We start from the raw sequence: 19,920 nt of genomic DNA on the forward strand, positions 1-19,920 counted from the left end.
ATTGTCACACACTCATGATGAATTGCACTCTTTCATCGCACAAACATCCACGGCTCAGCGTCAGGTAGAGGGGTCTTTATCCTGTCTATCATTCTCTCAACACCCCCCCCCCCCGGACTGAAATGCCTTGACTTTCATCTCTCGACCTCAAATAAATGGCAACCATATGGTACTGTATGTGTAACCGATGTGTTGATTTACTTAATTTTATTTCGCCAATAATTCATTTCTTGTATGTATTTGTCGCTATATGCATTTTTAAAAACATAGTCCATTATTGTATTTGCATTTATTTTTGTTGTGTGAACTATGACATCATGTGACGTCACTTCCTGCCTTTCTGGCGCGCTTCTCTTCAGTCGCCTTATGGACTGCTGAGGAACGAGGTATGCTAGTCGGTGGTAGCATAATTGTTAAATGTATAAAGTGTGAATATTGTAACACTATACGCTCAGCCAAACACCAAATCCAGGCGGGCGAAACAACAGCTGTTTTTTTAAATTAAGGTCCAAGAACAATGATCCCTAACAAGGGCTACTGTAGCGGCCGTAACCCACGGTTACAATTCTCTAACATGCGGGTTCTGCCTCGCTTCCTGTCCGTCACCCCTTTTCCTTCCCAACCCCGGAACATATCTCTCAAATACAACACATAATACCCCTAAAGGTCATTACAATATGTTACGCGTTTCACCCCAATATGTGCTTATATGATGTACAGTATGTAAACACACCTTGTAAACTTTACTGTTAGATAATTTAGTTGTAAGGAGTTTGTTTTTTATGTAGGAAACGTGTTTTACATTTTGTTTGTTGTGTGCAGGGGAAATAAACGCCCCCTCCGGTTGGCGAAGGAATTGCAGTCTCCCACCTCGTCTTTAAAAAGTAGGAAACAACGCAGACTACATTTAGCCAGTGTCAGTGCAGACCGGCAACTTATTTACATTACAACAACACAAGTAAATATCTCTTGATCGTTATCCTGATAGCAACATAGCTGGTCCGTCATCCATTCAGCCACCTTGATGTTGTGCCCTTTCATTTCTCTTCCTCTTATCTGTTGTTCTTCATCCTTCTGTGGCCCCTCTGTTATCGTTTTCTTTCGTCCAAAATTCTCCCCATAGAGGAAACTTGGCTGGGATATGTGAACAGATTTGCTATGATTTCTCTCTTCTTTGCATCTGGCTAGCTTGTATCTAAGTGACATTGTTGGTACTGTAGCTGTTTGGAGTGTGATGCTCGTCACCATGACCGCATCATTGTTAGTGGGTGTAACGGGCTAATTAATACATCAAAACTCATCTTCTATGTGTGGAGTCTTGGAGAATTCTTACAATTACTTGAGACCAAAATATGGACGACAAAGAGGAGAGATCTTTTTTTTGGAAATAGAATTTCACGGTCTCTTTTCTGTTGTGATTTTCCACTAAATTGTGCTAACACGGCACTGTGTGCTTTGCTATTTTGTTTCTGCTCTTGCAAATGGATCATCAAGCTGTTTTACACCAGCAATAACAAAATAATTTGTGCTATGAACTCACAAGTGGATGTGCACATTTTATGAACTCACACTTAATGTTATTCATGCCAAAGTGGTTGATGCTGATGCCCACCTTCTCTCTTTCCGCTCCTCCTCTTAACCCGCACCACCCCCGCTTTTCTATTTGTTGCCGTGGTTACAGGGCAGCCCTGGCCTCCGCTCGCCAAGCCCAACCCCTCCCCCAGACTCTTAGTGTTCTGGAGAGTACGCCCCAGGTCAGGGGCATCCACCCCATCATCAGGTAAAAGCAGGGACACGGCTACTTATTGCCTGTCTCACCATGAAATTACAGCATGTATGTATAATGTATGCACTTTGCCTTTTTTTTTAGAAACAAGGAAACCAGCCAAGATGAGTTCATCTTTTACTTTAAGAGGTTGATGCGTCTGTTGATTGAGCGAGCACTCTCCTTCCTCCCGTCACAGGTTCTGATGCACAGTTCATTCATTCACTTTGGATCAATACATACTCACTCCTTGACGAGCAGGAGTGAGAATGTTTGAGCTTGATGAATAGACAGATGTCGACATAGGAAACGATGAAAGATTGCATCTGCTCAAGAGCAATTAAACATTCATATACAGTCATTCATATTGATGAAAATATGGAGTCTTTGGGCCTTCCCAAACTGTTAACCTTTTTAAGGAATATGTGCCCAGAAATGCTCTTTACACTTTTTGTATGATGTCACATACAGATACTGAACATACATATGACCCCAAAAACTACATTTAACCCAATTAACCTAGCATGTTTTTGGAATGTGGGAGGACATACAAACTCCGCACAGAGATGGCAGAGGGTGGAATTGAACTCCTAGCTGGGTTGGCCTTAAAAGTGCAATACCGTGGATGACTTAATGTGTCACAATGTTGTTGCTCCACTGCTGTGCACTGTAGCAGTATTGGAAAAAAAAGTGAAATCCAACATGCAGACTGCGATCAAACTACTAAACATGTTTCTCACAGCAAAATGCTACTTATTAGCACATTTTGTTGTCATTCACACGAGTGCAGTTTGCACTGTTTTGTTTACAACTTCTGATGCATGTTTTTGTTATATGTTCCATAAAAGTGCAACGGTGGTCTAACTTAGTTTTGACTCCAAATATACTGTAATCTGCTAACACCAAAACGTCTCATCTTACATATTTATCCTTTACCATATATTTCAAAACAAAAAGAGGCCCTTTGAAACAGGAAGGATATTGTGGAAAGCAACCTTGATATCTTCCATCACTTTCCGTAACGACCACTGACAGCTGTCAAGATGTCAGCCACGGTAAAGTATGATTGACGCACATTTGATGAGCCTCACGGACAATTACAAACCGGCAGCTTGTTAGACACATATTGACCTCCAAGAGGCGTGTATTAGCAGGGGGAAGAAGTGAGGGAGTGTGTGTGTGGGTTGGAGAAGGACAGTCAAAAGACGTGAGCGAGCTAAGAATATCAGCAGGCTTGTTTTTGTGTTTCTGAGCCGCTGTCAAAAGATGTGATAGCAGACTTGATGAAAATGTGCTGTGCGTTTTTAAAAGTCTTCTATCAGATTCCCTCACCTCAAACAAGAACATGGAGTTCACAGATGTATTGAAATGTCAATGCATCTTCTTTACATCAGTCCCTTGAGTGACAGTGGAAAACCAACAGGAAGGAGGTGTGTGTGTGTGTGTGTGTGTGTGTACACGTGCGAGCAGGACAAACTGTTAGTACAGAGCAAGATCTTGATCTCTGTGGTGGTTTCTTGTGACTTTTTATCTTTTTTTGTTCTCGATGTCTTCACATTGGTCACCAAGTCTGCTGTGGAGTCAGATGGCCTCCTGGATGGATGGTGTACCAGGTCTCCATGGAAGGTGAGTAGGAAGACTTACAGCTGCCATCATATACAGTATGTATGCTTGCTGTAAACAATGTCAAATAGGAAGCTAGTTTCAGACTCGACCTGTGATTAAGTCCATTTCCATGAAGGTGAGTATAAAAAAACCGATGTATGACTTTCTAAATACGATTTATTAAACTATTAGAGCCCCCCCCAGAGATGAAATAAGCATATAACCTTTACACTTGTATTACCCAACATTACATATCGGAATAGCTCAGACCTGATCTCAATGTTAGCACTGGAGGTTCTATTACTGACACCTGGTGGTCAGTGTAGAATACTACATATGAACTTGTCTGAATGCATTTTCTGAATGTCTTCTATTTTAGTTAGTTATACTTGAAAATCATTTAGGCCAAAAATACATCACATTTCCGTATTTATTTGACCCATAATAGGCCATGATCACCCACAAAAGAACAATAATTTATTAATACATTTGGAAAAGCCATGATAAAGTGAAGCAGCAAAATTTGAAGCTCAATGTGGGACAACGGTTTGTGTCAATTTGCTATGCTAGCTTGATGATGTCAAAGGCCCAATTAATTGTTTTATAGTCCCTACTGTGAGTGAGTAAACAGAATCTGGCGTAAGCAGACAATATACCAACACAAAATATGTGTTTTTAGAGGAGCAGGTGATAGTTTTAAGCTCTCCTTTTGACCAATTAGAAACTATCTGTCGTGACGTCATCAATGCAGGCCAGGTTCAGTTACAAACTCACCGGTGAAGCCTCATGCCTTTAAGGTGAAAACTGTCTCTTCTGGAGCCCAAAAAATGGATTTTCAGTTAAGAAAGTAAAAAGTACTTACTAAGTACTGTTAATAATAAGAACTGTTCAACGATAGACACATAGGCGACACGATCACGTGACCAGGGTCAGCCTAATGGGGGAGGGACATGCAAACATCGCCGTCAATGGCGGTCCTGGTAAGAGGCGGAGCCCATTTAAGCCAATGTCAGTGATCTGACGTCACTATTATTTGCATACATTACCCATCAGCCCTGATCTCCCACAGACTGCATTTTGAATTTCTTTCTAAACACTATTGGATCTGGTTTCATACAAACAATTCCTCTATAAGTAGCTGCATATACAGATGACTGCAGTCTATGGATATTTTAAGGGATCTTTTAGCTTCCACCATGACTGTAGATACCTTAACAAAGGACAGGCTATTTATATTGCCATTTTCCCCGTCGTGTACGGCGGTTCTGTACCGCATATCCTAAAGTTGGAGTAAAGCAGAGAAGCTTGGTACGTCCCTCAGCGCGAGGATGTCACACACATTCGTGACTCGTCCCTTTTTATGCTTACGAGGGTTCGTTCACCAACGAGGTACTGAAGTATCTTTGTAACCAGTAGGTGGAGCAATGCGCACATGGACCAGCAACAGGGTATATTCGCCTTTCTATCAATATGTCTGCCATTATTTGATCTATTATATAGACTAAACAACCGATAAGTATAAAATACTGGTTTTAAGCATTATCTAAATTACTCACACAATATACAGTCAAATCTTATATAATGTGGTAAGTAGTAATATTGCATACAGAACATTTCTGTTTTCCTTTCATCCAAGAAGCAGCATAGCTATCACACAATATGATGATGATGATGATGACGATGATGATAAATGCTATATTCTCTGGGGAGGGGAGCGGGGACAAGAGGAGTGTGTGACCCCTGTGACTTTTCTATTCATGGGGTCACAGGTCAGATTGGATCCAGCTCTCTATGGACAGATTAAAGCCGGTCGCCAAGGTAACGTGACGACGTGGCAGCAGTGGAGGGGGTCTTGTTCTGTCTTATGTATTATATGGATGGAAATGTGCTTTTTTCCTCTTTGTGTTTGACACTAATATCCAAAGATAATTACTAAGGACTATTAGAAACATGGATGGAGGTGTGTGTGTGTGTGTTTGTGCACAATGCGTGTGTCTCATTTCCAAGCGTTTGAGGTCACGCTACTTGCAAGGAATGGTGTGAATGGGAGTGGTGCACGTTAAACCCCCCTGGGTTCATGTAACACACATTTACAAAACAAACGTCCCTTGCTATATCGCACTCGGAATATCGCTCCCTCATGATATCACGGTTTTACAAAAAAATACATAATAAAACCATAAAAATGCCTAAATGAACTAACAAAGTAAACTAAAATGTAATCCAAGGCAGAAGAAACATTCTACTTATGATGGTAGTATTTTACATTCACTTATTACAGCCGGGTTTGGCACCAATTAACCGTGGTTAATTAATCATCAGGTGGAGGTTCATCTGGTCTTGTTACAGGAAATATTAATCCATTTTGGTTCAAATATACAGAAGCCACTTGTGTATCCTTCCAAAAAATTGCTGAGATGGTTTAGGAAGTAGTAAATATTAACAATAAACACGCTCATTCAGATATGAATAAATACAAGGGCAAAGTAATTATTAGAATAATGATAATAATGTGGTATTTTATAAGGGCTGCACAGCGGACGAGTGGTTAGCACGCAGGCCCCACAGCTAGGAGACCGTAGTTCAATTTCACCCTTGGCCATATCTGTGTGGAGTTTGCATGTGTAGTATTACTCCCAAAACTCTCTTCCAAAAACATTCTACCGCTTATCCTCACGAGGGTTGCGGGGGTGTTGGAGCCTATCCCAGCTGTCTTCGGGTGACAGGTGAGGTCCAGCCAGCCAATCCCAGGGCACATATAGACAAACAACCATTCACACTCACATTCATACCTATGGACAATTTGGAGTGGCCAATTAGCCTAGCATGTTTTTGGAATGTGGGAGGAAACCGGAGTACCCGGAGAAAACCCACGCATGCATGGGGAGAACATGCAAACTCCACACAGAGATGGCTGAGAGTGGAATTGAACCCGGGTCTCTTTGCTGTGAGGCCTGCGTGCTAACCACTTGACCAACGTGCAGTCTTTTGTCCAGTCAAGTCAGCAAGTTTATGAAATACATCACTTCCGTTCATCATTAAGAATGTGTTGACTGCTAACATGAGCAATGATTGGTTGCATCTCCAACCTGTGTGTGTGTGTGTGTGTGTGCGTGTGCGTGTGCGTGTGCGTGTGCGTGTGTGTGTGAGTTGTTAAAAATGGCGCGGCCGGAGCTGAGGTGGGTTTGTTCCATCCCTGAGGAGAAGAGAAAGCGTTGCACTGCCACAGCCCTGGAACAGTGTGGGGGTGGTTCACTTCCCCATTTCCTGACCCCGCTGCTTCCTGTGAGCACGACAACCGTTGACCACACCCATCTCCCCTGGCCGCCACCGCCGCCCGCACCTTCCTACAATTGCATAACGACTAATAAACACACACACACACACACACCTTCTGTTACTGTTTTATTGCCCGGCCAATGATCACACTCATGTCCACACAGAATAACAATAGACAACCATCACTGTGCCCCCCCACCCCCCACCCCGTTCTCCAGCAGCTCATTAGAAAGCGGGTGTGTGTCTGCGTGTGTAGATATGTCACAGTTTGAACCCCACGGTTGCACCACCACCATTCCTAGAAACACGTGAGGGCCAAAATATTAGAAAGATTCTCCTATCGCCATTTGGTCCAATCTGGGAGTCTGGGGGGGGGGGCGTATCGTGGAGGTGAACGCGGTGCCGGTCACCATTGCATGTGTGTGTGTGGCGGGGGATACGGGGTGGGGGTGACGAGCTTTATTCCTCCAAAGGGAGTTGCGTTCCCGTAGGGGAAAGTATAGAAGAAGGGAGGAGTGCACGGAGTGAGTGAATGTGGGGGAGTGAACCAGTGTGGGGGCAGATAGACCATCTGGACTGTGAGGAGGCTGAAGGAAAGGGAGTGTGTGAGTGCATGTGTGTTTATCTACGTTATGTGTGCAGAAGCAAGGGAGCGTGGAGGACAATGAAAAGAAAAGGAGAGTGTGGGAGAAAGGATGGAGGCATGCGAGGAGCAACAGGAGAAGGAATGTTGCTGCTGACCATAAAACAATAACATCTTCACTTCTTCCACTTATCGCCGTGCAGGTGGTGGACTTGTGTTCAACATCGTCTATTTCGTCAGACAGATAGCAGGGTTCAAAATGTATGTGTCTAGTTTTTATATTTACTGTACAATTTATTGTATTTGTTGGATACTACAATCACCTAAATTGCTGTCATATTACATATTATCATATTAAAAGAAAGTAGCTTTAGCGGCTGACTTCCAGATCACATCCTCCCTTGCTCAAAAATCGTTTCTTAAACATTTTATACAGGTAGCCTCGGCTAGCCTAGCCAACTGTGCTAGCCATGATAGCTTAGCACTACACAGGTGACCAAGCAGGTCAAATTTAGCATCTTAACCTTATGACACCACATACTTTGGTACGTGACAAAAAACAAAAAAACAAACAAAAAAAAAATTAATTAAACTATATTAGGAAAGCAGGAAGTGAACAAATGTAACATATGTCATATCATTTCATACTTCGGTATGTGACAAAAATAAAAATAAAAATAAAAATAAAAATAAAAATAAAAATAAAAATAAAAATAAAAATAAAAATAAAAATAAAAATAAAAATAAAAATAAAAATAAAAATAAAAATAAAAATAAAAATAAAAATAAAAATAAAAATAAAAATAAAAAAATAAATAAAAAAATAAATAAAAATAAAAATAAAAATAAAAATAAAAATAAAAATAAAAATAAAAATAAAAATAAAAATAAAAATAAAAATAAAAATAAAAATAAAAATAAAAATAAAAATAAAAATAAAAATAAAAATAAAAATAAAAATAAAAATATTTGTATATTATATTATTATTATATTATTATATTATTGTTAGAATCCAAATATTTTCTAATATTTTGACTTTATTCTTTTAAATTTACAGCATTTTTTCTCATTTCTGGTGTTGCTTTTTTAAAGATTAATTTTCCAACTAAGCTGCACAGCAAAAAGTGGTTAGCATGCAGGCCTCACAGCTAGGTGGCACGAGTTCGATTCCACCCTCTGCCATTTCCGGGAACTCCGGTTTCCTCCCCCATTCCAAAAACATGCTAGGTTAATTGGCCACTCCAAATTGTCCATAGGTATGAATGTGAGTGTGAATGGTTGTTTGTCTATATGTGTCCTGGGATTGGCTGGCCACCAGTCCGGGGTGGAAGACAGCTGGGATAGGCTCCAGCACCCCCGTCTATAAAACGTATGACACACAGGTGAGTGGGATGTGATTGGAGGAGAAAAGGCTGACCTAAAAGTGTCCTTGGATGCTAAGTTGACCCCCCCCCCTTCTGACCCTCGTCATCACACTGCATCCCATCCCCCGCTGTTATTGGTCAAATCAGTATTCTCCCCCATGATGACCTCCCCCATGATCCCCCCCTGCTCTTCGCTCCCTGGCCCATCCATGAGAGGTCATTGGGGGTCACGAGTGTGACTTCATGCTCTGCTGCTCGTCCTTGCTGGTTCCTCTGGTTCCTCCTCCGTCACAACTCTCTCCTGCAGTCAACCCACTTCCTTCTTCTCTCTATTCTCATCTGTTTCTCCGCTGGCGTGAAGCGCTTCCTGGATGGCGTATTGATCTGGGTTTGTATTCACCTTCCCTCCCATCCTCTCTGTCTCCGATGCGCTCTCTCGCCTCCTGATGCTCCCCAGTGTGCCGTAACGCTCCGACCTCTTTCATCTGTGGATTTGTGTCTGTCTGCTGCTTTCACAAATGTCTCCATTTACTGTAAGCTTCACTGTTTGTCTGCTGGTCCACCACACGCACGCACACACACACACACACACACACTAAACAGAAAAGAGGGTTCATAGGGGGTCCAACCAGAACCAGTGGACCAGCATGCGTCATCAGGGAAAAGGTTTTGAGACGACACAAATGACAAAGGAGGCTTCGGTCGCATTTAAAGAAAACGTGAATGATCCTGTTGACATTAGAGGATCACATGACATACAGGTCACGTATGAACCAAAACATTGGAATTGACTTCCGGTGTGAATGTGGCCTCAGCAATCCTGATTAAGGCCTAACTAGTGTCCACCCAATATTGCTCCCTGCCTGCCCCCACCCACGCTACTCTGTGTCATCATGACCTTATAACCCAGCTGTTGACATGACGTGTGGATATATATGAGTGGACATATGAGTGATGTTTACAGGATATGTGTACAGTCGTCTCATATGACCCATTCATAGCCAACACATATGCACTCAAGCAAATAAACTCATTGTAATAAATATATACTACATAAACATGTGAGGCTTGTCATATCTGCTATATTGGTTAATATGAGAGTAAAGGTGACTATAGGGGTGTTAGTTCATGTCTAGAAGGTTCTAATAATAGGGTCGCAAGTATGCTGGAGCCTATCCCAGCTGTCTTTGGGCGAGAGGCGGGGTACACCCTGGACTGGTGGCCAGCCAATCCCAGGGCACATATACTGTAGACAAACAACCATTCACACTCACATTCATACCTATGGACAATTTGTTTTTTGTTTTTTTCTTTTTTTCCACCCCGATCCCCCGTTATGGCTCCCCTCGGGCCCCGGGCCACCCCCTCGTCCCGTTCACCCAGGGGTGATCTCCCAGTTTTTTTCCAGACATTCATTCATTTATTCATTCAAATCTAAAAGTCAAAATATTCATTCATTCATTTTCTACCACTTTTTCCTCACGAGGGTCGCGGGGGTGCTGGAGCCTATCCCAGCTGTCTTCCACCCTGGACTGGTGGCCAGCCAATCCCAGGGCACATATAGACAAACAACCATTCACACTCACATTCATACCTATGGACAATTTGGAGTGGCCAATTAACCTAGCATGTTTTTGGAATGGGGGAGAAAACCGGAGTACCCGGGGGGAATCCCACGGCTCTGAGATCTCGCCTACACACAACATGCCCAACCATGAAACTCGACCTTCCAATGGCAGCCTCCCCATGTCAAAGTGTGGACCAATCAGGTTGTCCAACCCCAACAGATGACGGTAGAAACGACCCAACCTTCCCACATAAAACATGGCTTCCTAAAGTCAGTCAAACCGAGAAGCTTCCACATTTGAACCTCTTACATCCGTGACCTCCGCCCCCGTCATCCTCCAACTCTGTCCCTTTCTCCCGTCTTCTGTCATCCTTTCATCGGAATCCTTTTCCCTTTCTCCCCGCCATCCCCACTGCCTGGGATTGCATCATCTGGCTCCCTTGTTGGTTGCGAGTAAGCAGCTTAAACACCTCCAGGGTGCGACATCGGGGCCCCACGCACCTCCAAATGCAGTCAGTGCGGGTGGGAGCTATTCTCTCCGTCCTGCTCGGCCTGGCACGGTGCGGCAGAGGCACAGCCAAGGCTGTCCCCTCACATTAGCCCAGCCTGAGCATGACGAGCCGTCATAACCCCCAGACCCACCTCCATATCTGAACCCCCCCACCTCGGCTTACATTCCCCTCCGCACGGCTCTGCCACCACGGCTCTGCCGCCACGGCTCTGCCGCCACGGCTCTGCCGCCACGGCTCTGCCGCCACGGCTCTGCCGCCACGGCTCTGCCGCCACGGCTCTGCCGCCACGGCTCTGCCACCACGGCTCTGCCACGGGTCCCCAATCTCCAAGGTGATTACATGACAAAAATGAAAGACCCCCGAGAGGCGGGGCCTGTGGAGATAAGAGAAGGATAAGAGGACGGCTTGGGCAGGAAGCAGGGAAGAGGAGGAAGGGATTGGAGATGGATTATGTAATATGTATTTTCGGAGGTGGTGTACATATTTACTGGATTGTTCATGTCGTCGTTTGCTGTGGTGTGGAATGGGATTGCTGCTCTATAGCGGGGGTCAAATTAAACAGCGGCACATTAAAGGGACAGGGAGGTTTGATAGGGTCGGGAAGGGGACGGCGGCAACCAAATGAGAGAGTAAATGTAGCGGAGCAGCGATGAGAGGTGGTATTATGGCAGAGCAGCCCAGGTTGGAGTGTGGGCTGAGGGAAGGAACAATATGGAATATTGCTGAGAGGTTACACGGCTTAGAGGAACCTTTCAAGATGGATGTGGAAAGAGAGGTGCACTTTCTGCACACAAGAGGGGGAGGGAAGCCAGCCGAGGGGGTGAGGGTGAACGGAGTCGTAGAAACAAAATAGCCAATCCTCCTCCTCCTCCTCCTCCTCATCCTATCTTTCGTTCCCTTCCTTCTCCCTGAGCTCAGAGCATCATTAAAACAAGCAGAGTTGTGTTCCGAGCGTGGGGCTGCACCGAGACGGTGACCTCCACAATAAGAAGACGTTCTTGCTTCGGGGAAGAGAAGGTCGTTTTGTGCTCCTCTCGCTTTCTCTCGCCCTCTCTTTTTTCAATTTTACTCCTACTACTTCCAATGGAGGAAGTCGACTAGTTGGATGGACGGAACTCATAAAGGATAAACACGGAAGCATCAACTTTAACATCCTATCGATCACGTTCATGTCACTAGCACAACTAAATATGAGACCGCCAGGTCAGCTCAGCAGCATCTTAAGGCTGAAAGTCCAAAGGGTGAAAGGAGGACATCCCGTCTTGGCCTCGTCAATGTCGCTTTCAAACACAAGGAAAATGTGTGGGCAACAAGAGCAAATGTATTCCTTTTATCCTCCATATGATTCCATAAATCCTTTCAAATCCAATAACCTCCATTCACACGGCTTCTGCTTGCATTTGACTCCCCCCGCCCCCCCAACATCACCCGGTTACTTTCCTTACTTCCTTACCTTCCTTCCTTATTATCAATAACAGTCACCAAGTTGCTCTTTCTCTCGGAGAGACGACCAGCGCTGATTTTAGTGTGGCTAAGCTACACCTTCACACATCATGTTGTCTCACACCTTTTGCCAAATATTCCTTTGTGAAGTGCCCCCCCCCACACAGCCCCCGCCTGCACCTGGAAGAGATAGTGTTCTTTCAGCCGCAGGCTCCGCTTTCAATAGAAGCAAGGATGGGATGGCACAGACGCCATACAGCTGTTCCCCACAGTAAATTGATAGTGAAAGGGTCCTGGATATTTTTGTGTCAGTGGCAGATTTTTGTGCTGTTTTTTTTCTTCCTCAATTACACCGCTGTGTTCCTCAGCAGGGGGGGTGCAGCTCATCGCTAGACTTCAAAAAGTACTCATTTATAAACAGTTGAAAAGAGAAGCGTCACACGGGAACCTTATTTTTACTTTTTAGATCGTGTCACTGATTACATCTTAATTATTTGGATTCAAAATGAGTACAGTGGAATTCACTTAAGTTTTACATTTGTCTATGTCAAATGTCATATACGCTCTTAATGTCAAAAATCCCAACTATCCCTTTAAGGGCTTAGACCAGGGGTGGGCAAACTGCTTGACTTGTGGGCCGCATTGATATAACCAAATTGACGGGGGGGCCAGACTATTTATTTTACACGTAACAGTCCACCTGCAATTATTGTATCTGAAAAAGTGTCATGCAATCTGCTATATGTGCACTGTGAGATCATTTATTGGATGGAAAGTGTGTTATAAATTAAATGTATTATTATTATTATTATTATTATTATTATTATTATTATTATTATTATTATTATTATTATTATTATTATTATTATTATTATTATTATTATTATTATGTGCTTGTGTCCTTTTTTCAGGAGCACTTTGTAAACAACAGACCACATCAAATAACAAAATTGATAAAACAGCTGATTGATAAAACAATGGGCTGGGCCGGATGTGTCCCCCGGGCCGTAGTTTGCCCACCCCTGGCTTAGACAATCAATCAACATACTGTATATGTAACAACATGACAAAAATATCAATACGTACGTACATTTACTCAGCAGAGATATAAACATCTCCTCAGCCCGCCATTGTAGGCGTACCTTAGCTTGTAGAGCAGCTTTGCTCTGATCAGCCAATCAGAGGATAGATAAGTGCTGACATCACTGTGGCCCGGATTGGGCGGCCATGAGAGGTGAATCTGAAGTCTGGAAAGAAAACGGCCGTATTTCTAAAAGTGCGTATGTGACCGGGACCAGCACACCTGATTCTGAAGGCCCTGGGAAGGTTCCATTAATCTGATATGGCAACACATAGATCTGGAATCTGATTGGACAAAAAAACACTACTGGAAACAGCCAAGAAACATGATAGCAAACAAAAGGAATTGAGTGTTGGAATAAATGATTAGAATTTCATGGAACAAATAGAAGAATTTAGTTCATGTAGTTCAGGGCTTCTGAAGGCCTTGCTGGCAACTGACGACGCGTCACGTTACGCTTCATGATTTCCCTTCTTTGTTCCGCCCTTTGTCTGACCTTGACTTTTGCTTCTCTTTGTGTTTCTGCTTTCATAGGCCTTTGAGAATGCAGAACAAGTTAGCGCCTCTGCTGCTGATTGGCTATTTCAAACCAGTTGTTTGCAGACACCGGTTCCGTCTTCCATGCTTGGAGGACGTTCTCGCTTTGGACAGTTTGGGGTGTGGCCTGCACACACCGCGCCAGTTGTTGTCAATGACTCATATTTACATTTGTTTGATGATGTGAAACATTTAAGTTTGACCAGCATTCATATAAACAAGCAATCAGGAAGGGGGCAAACACTTTTTACCCCCCCCCCCCCCCCCCCAGCAGCAATAGAAGCAATTCATGCTATTCACAGTCATCACATGGTCCAGCTCTGCAGACACCTTCTTGGTGGATGTTTAGCAAATGTTATGAATGAAATGAGCAGACCATGGTATCTGCTTGAGCTTGCCTCGTACGCTGTTCCCTCGAGCCACGCCTTTTTGCACAGTGTAGCATCTTGTCCCGCTAGCTAGCTCGCTAGTACAGTATGTTCCCAGCAAGCCTTGGTGGGCTACTATCTCAAAGTAGTATGCCTACACACTTCCGGCCTTCACAATAAATGTAAAAGTAGCTCTCAACAACATCAAATCTGAAAATCAATACTGACTCATGATTGGAATTTGTTTCCAGAGAAATGATCACATTGTTTGATGTGGGTGAGAGGCGGTGGGCTAGCATAAATTACTGACACCAAACAAAAGAGGAGCGCTAGCACTCATGGAATTAAGAAAACTGGGTGGGAATTTTTGGTATTGCTCTAAAATGATTCACGTCCTATCTGGAGGACAGAAAGAACTTGGTTGGAATTGGAAACTGCGTCTCTGACCAAATGGCCAGTGGTGTTCCCCAGGGGTCAATCCCAGGGCCGATATTGTTCAATCTGTACATGCTCCCAGTGGTGCCCCAACTTTTTGATACTACTGTATGTCGAGTCTGTATAAATGGGGCTGACACAGAATTGGGGCAAATAAAGCTGACTCAGCAACTTTCTGGTGAAGTTTAAAAACCAACCCGGACTTCCACTCAACACAACGGGGCATGTTGGGAGCAATTGTCCAATGCCATCATACCCAGCTGGGTTCAGTGTAAATGGTATGCTAAATGGTAAATGGTGATATGAATGCCTTCTGTTTTGGTGCAGCGGTTTTCCAAGATCTCTGTGTAAAGGACGCCTGGGTTTACTGTTCCTAATGAGCTGGCCTCAAGGATGCAGCTGATGGAAGGAAATGATGGCTCCACAAACACGACCGTTTGCCCCACACCCACCCCACTGCAGTAAGGGTCTATAGGACTGCTACATGTGTAAGTGGCCCTAATGAACCCTAAAGGCACAAAACAAGGTGGGGATGGGTGGGGTCTGGAGGGGCGGGGTCACGCGTGTCGTGTCAGGCAGATTTGAAGGCCATATTGACGTGCGAGTGCACAGCTTTGCTTAAAGCAGCTTGTTTGAGGCAGGGATTGTGTTAGCAGACCACCACGCACGCCGAGGAAGAAGAGCAAAGTGGGTATTACGGACCTGCAGCCTTAATCCACATGGCCCGACACACACCACGCCAACAGACTGATACAGAGGCCGTGTTCGACACCCTGCTGGGCCGTGCAACACATCACTTTCTGTACATACATTTGTGCCAACTTCCTGATTATTATTACTTCAGTCCTCAGAAAGCAGCATCTGCACTTCCTCTTTGCGGACGGTCATGGTCGTGTTGTTGGTTTCAAACACAGCATCTGTCATTATTTACCCTTGCATTCATCCTTTCATGGTTTAATAAGTTATCTTTTTATGAAGCACACATGGAAGTCTGATCCAATAAGGCATATTGCTCTGGTATAACCATGTGATCTTTCTTATACTATTAATCCACTGGGCCGCGCCGATTGGTGCTAGTTCACGCCAATGCAATTTGCTGTGGTGCCTAGTGTGGCCAATAAGGTGCCTACTGGCATGCAGTGGCTCAAACTGCCTCCCAACTGGCTCGTGGTGGCCGGTAATGGCGAGCTGGAGCCTATCCCAGCTGGCTTCCACCCTGGACTGGTGGCCAGCCAATCACAGGGCACATATAGACAAACAACCATTCACACTCACATTCATACCTATGGACAATTTGGAGTGGCCAATTAACCTAGCATGTTTTTGGAGTTGCATAACGGTTTGTAAGCGGTACAAAATGAAAGAATGCACCTTTCCCAAATCTTCTGGCGCTTCCGAGGTCAGGCCCACCTCACTCTTGGAAAACTAAGCCATTCCTGTTATCTTACTTTGTATATATGACTTAGTATATATGACTTAGTATATATGACTTTGTATGTATTAGTTTGTATATATGACTTAGTATATATGACTTTGTATGTATTAGTTTGTATATATGACTTAGTATATATGACTTAGTATATATGACTTAGTATATATGACTTTGTATGTATTAGTTTGTATATATGACTTAGTATATATGACTTAGTATATATGACTTAGTATATATGACTTAGTATATATGACTTTGTATGTATTAGTTTGTATATATGACTTAGTATATATGACTTAGTATATATGACTTAGTATATATGACTTTGTATGTATTAGTTTGTATATATGACTTAGTATATATGACTTAGTATATATGACTTAGTATATATGACTTAGTATATATGACTTAGTATATATTTCAGTGGTCAGTGTTAGCATGAGTGTATTGTTCCAACAAGTGTATGTCCATAAAACATGATTGACAGCCAACATGATTGACAGCCGTCAGGTGCAGAGACACACAATGAAAATGGGGGAGGAGCTAATAGTCAAATTGTAGTGGATGACATAATCCCTCCCCATAAATGAATGCACATCACATGACCGCTGAAGGTGTTTTCCAGGCAAATTGTGTCAACCTGTCACAACACCCCGGTGCCCCCCCCCCCACATCAAGTGGTGTTTTCCCTACGGTGACCACCAGAGGGGGTGAGTTGCCCTCAGCCCCTGGTCATTATGAGCCCCATGGCAACAGATGCCAACTGTCACCCCCTCCCTACCAACATGAAAATACAAGCATACTTACATATTGTTCTTATCAGGATATTGTTATTGACGCGTGTGGTCATTTGGAAGAAATAAGGGAAGGTGGGAGGGAGTATAAGGGGGAGGAGAAGCGAGGAGGGGGAGGCTGATGAAAGCAAGACACGGAAAAAGGAGGGGAGGTAGAGAGAGAGAGAGAGAGAGAGAGGGGGGGGAGGGAGAGAGAGGGTGACAACGGGGCTGCTGCTGGTGGAGTGGGAGAAAACACGGGAATTACACTTTGCAGAAAAGGCACGCAGAGGAGAGGACACACACACACACACACACACACAAACACACACACACTTCCAAGTGGACACGCTCGCCTCCCCGACCCCCCACCCCCCCTCCAGTCACGTTGTCCGTGTCGTGTCTCCGGGGCTGTCACTGCACGTTGGACTCGCAGGGAAGCAACGCCGCCGTCCACCCTGGAGGAACCCATGGGGTAACAGGTACGTCTGGCGACTGGTGGAAAGCTCCATTTGGAAAACAAACAAACACGGACACCGATCCACGCTGCGTGGGCCTGCCTTTTGGAACCGAATTAGTTTTTTGTTGGCTTCTGTTTGGACAGGTTGGCGGACGCAATGCAACTCAGACAGTATGTCTTATCAGGTACAACAATGTATTAGTACGGTTTATTATCTTATTTCCCACGTCATAATCAGCAGCTATATATTTATATTCGGAAGCTAAAGTCTTCTTTAGAATTGTATTTGTTTATGCTGACACATTGCTTTAAAAGTTCTTGACACTTTCCAAAAATAAACACGTCTTCCTTTATGCTAGGCTACACTCGCAAGTCATCTAACGGTGCGCTAGTCTGGATGTTCGCGTCCACACGCCGCAAATGAGCACTTTCCACCGGCTGAGGGAGTGTTGATGCTCCGTGCGGCAGCCTGGGGGGGGGGAAACCTCCTCCGTCTAGCCTCGGTTAACCCCCCAAAAGGGGGATTTCTCTAGCTGGAAATATCTGCTGCGTCAACCGACCAAAGCTGACAGCCACAAAAGGGACATTTTCACTCTTCAGATGTTCAGATGTTGTCATTCTAATCATCACATGTTACCTATGCTAATGTGTGTGTGTGTGTGTGTGTGTGTGTGTGTGCGTTGTAGTGGTGTTCCTCAACTTTCTCTTCAGGAAAGTACTCACATCAAGGCTTTTCTCAATGAAATACTCCGCTGTGATTGCAAACATTTATGATCTCAGCCATCATTAGGGACATGAGTTCTACTCTCAAAACTAATACACAATCCATTCATTCATTCATTCATTCATTCATTCATTCATTCATTCATTCATTCATTTTCTACCGCTTTTCCTCACGAGGGTTGCGGGGGTTGTTGGAGCCTATCCCAGCTGTCTTCCACCCTGGACTGGTGGCCAGCCAATCCCAGGGCACATATAGACAAACAACCATTCACACTCACATTCATACCTATGGACAATTTGGAGTGGCTAATTAACCTAGCATGTTTTTGGAATGTGGGAGGAAACCGGAGTACCCGGAGAAAACCCACGCATGCACGGGGAGAAGGGTATGAATAAGTATGAATGTGAGTGTGAATGGTTGTTTGTCTATATGTGCCCTGTGATTGACTGGCAGGATCTCACATGTCGCCCGAAGAAAGCTGGGATAGGCTCCAACACCCCTGTGACCCTCGTGAGGATAAGCGGTAGAATATTTTTGGAAGACAGTTTTGGGAGTCATACCACACATTCATGGGGAGAACATGCAAGCTCAACACAGAGATGGCCGAGGGTGGAATTGAACCCTGGTCTCCTAGCTGTGAGGTTTGCACACTAACCACTTGACCGCTATGAAAATATCCTTTCATTCCCTATTAGAAAATACATAACTCTGCTTCTTCCTACTCCTTTCCTGGCATATCCATCTATCCAACATGGGCACAACACGGGACTCCAACCTGTTCCACTGAGAACCTCGTTACCAAATAAAAACAGTACTGGGGAAGTGCAGCGGTGTTGTGCTGTATATGATGGGCACCGGTTATTCATTTTTGAACACAATGCAAACTGATGTTGCTGATGATGTTATGCTCTCCCATGCTAACCCTGAAGTACTCTTGCAACCAAACAATGGAGAGATGACATCTTTGGTTCACAAGACATTTGCAGTTTGCATCATTTTGTGTCATTCATTCATTCATGTGATATTGAAATAGCAAAGTAGGAAAGTTTGGGTTGTTTTGATTTCCCTTCAGTGTCCATCACATATCACAATTCACAATTACACATGTTGAAAAGGAGTAGGAAGAAGCAGAGCTGGATTTGTTTTTTTTTTTAATGCCGGATGCCTTCCCATTTATACAGTCCTCAGGTTGGCAACGGACATCTTCTGGCTGGGTATTGGGACCCTGGCCGGGAATCGAACCTCTGCTCTCTGCATAAAGCTCGCGCTGTGTTCTTATATCAGTGGGACAGAATACAAAGTACTTAATGTACATAATTCTTTGGTCCTTCAGTAAGCGACTCAAAAACAGGTGGCAAGCTGTTTGACAGCGACTAACTGGATTGTTGGATTAAAAGACTATCTGGTGATTCCCAAATTGTCTTAAGACCTGGCAGGATTTATGCAGTTGTTTTGTCCTCCCTCGTGCTCGGTTGGGGCTTGCAGCCTGATATGATAAGCCCTCCCAATTCGTTCATTCGGTCATTCAATGATTGTGTGTTTCTATCAGTTTGTTGGCTCCAAAAGTTTTCGATTCGTTTGCTACCTGGCATGAACCGTCTCCCACAGTGCCACGGCTTCCCTGTGGTGGGCATCAGTGTATGTGGGTATGCACGGCAAAGCTCTCACACTGACCAAGACACCGGCTCCAAGGTGAGCGGAGAAGGCGTGCGGGGGCGACATCAGCTGTGAGATGGAAAAAATATTAGCAGCACATTTGAGATTGCAGAGACTTTCCGTTTGGGTTTTACCTCACGATTCTTTACAAAGACGAGGAACGGAGGGAACACGCTGATTTCTCTGGTCATGTGGAACACATGTGGAACACATGTGGAACACCGTCACCCAACCTGTGGAGGCCAAAGCAAATCAACCGCTCTCAAGGAACGCAGCACAAACTCCCAATTTGGGGTGATGGGTGCCTTGCGCCAAGTTTGTGACGCTATTCCCTT

At 44.2% G+C, this 19,920-nt stretch overlaps 1 protein-coding gene and 1 non-coding gene across 5 annotated transcripts in view; both read left to right on the top strand.

The window, feature by feature from the left end:
* The first annotated feature begins 4,629 nt into the window (after positions 1-4,629).
* On the top strand, positions 4,630-4,733 carry LOC144901811 (U6 spliceosomal RNA). Its single transcript, XR_013629918.1, has one exon. It is a non-coding gene; the product is annotated as a U6 spliceosomal RNA (small nuclear RNA).
* A 12,223-nt stretch (positions 4,734-16,956) lies between these two features.
* The window catches only part of zbtb46 (zinc finger and BTB domain containing 46), a 64,785-nt gene continuing 61,821 nt past the window's right edge, over positions 16,957-19,920 (top strand). For 3 of the 4 annotated variants that reach the window (XM_058052475.2, XM_058052474.2, XM_078796541.1), the window contains exon 1: positions 16,957-17,227. The gene's annotated coding sequence lies outside the window, so the exon portion shown is untranslated. Of the gene's footprint in view, positions 17,377-19,920 lie in introns of all 4 variants that reach the window. The other variant, XM_058052472.2, reaches the window with a different exon arrangement.

The sequence above is a fragment of the Doryrhamphus excisus genome, linkage group LG15 (assembly GCF_037039965.1).
Source record: "Doryrhamphus excisus strain RoL-2023G ecotype Guam linkage group LG15, RoL_Dexc_Guam_v1.1, whole genome shotgun sequence".
Classification (NCBI taxonomy): Eukaryota; Metazoa; Chordata; class Actinopteri; order Syngnathiformes; family Syngnathidae; genus Doryrhamphus; species Doryrhamphus excisus.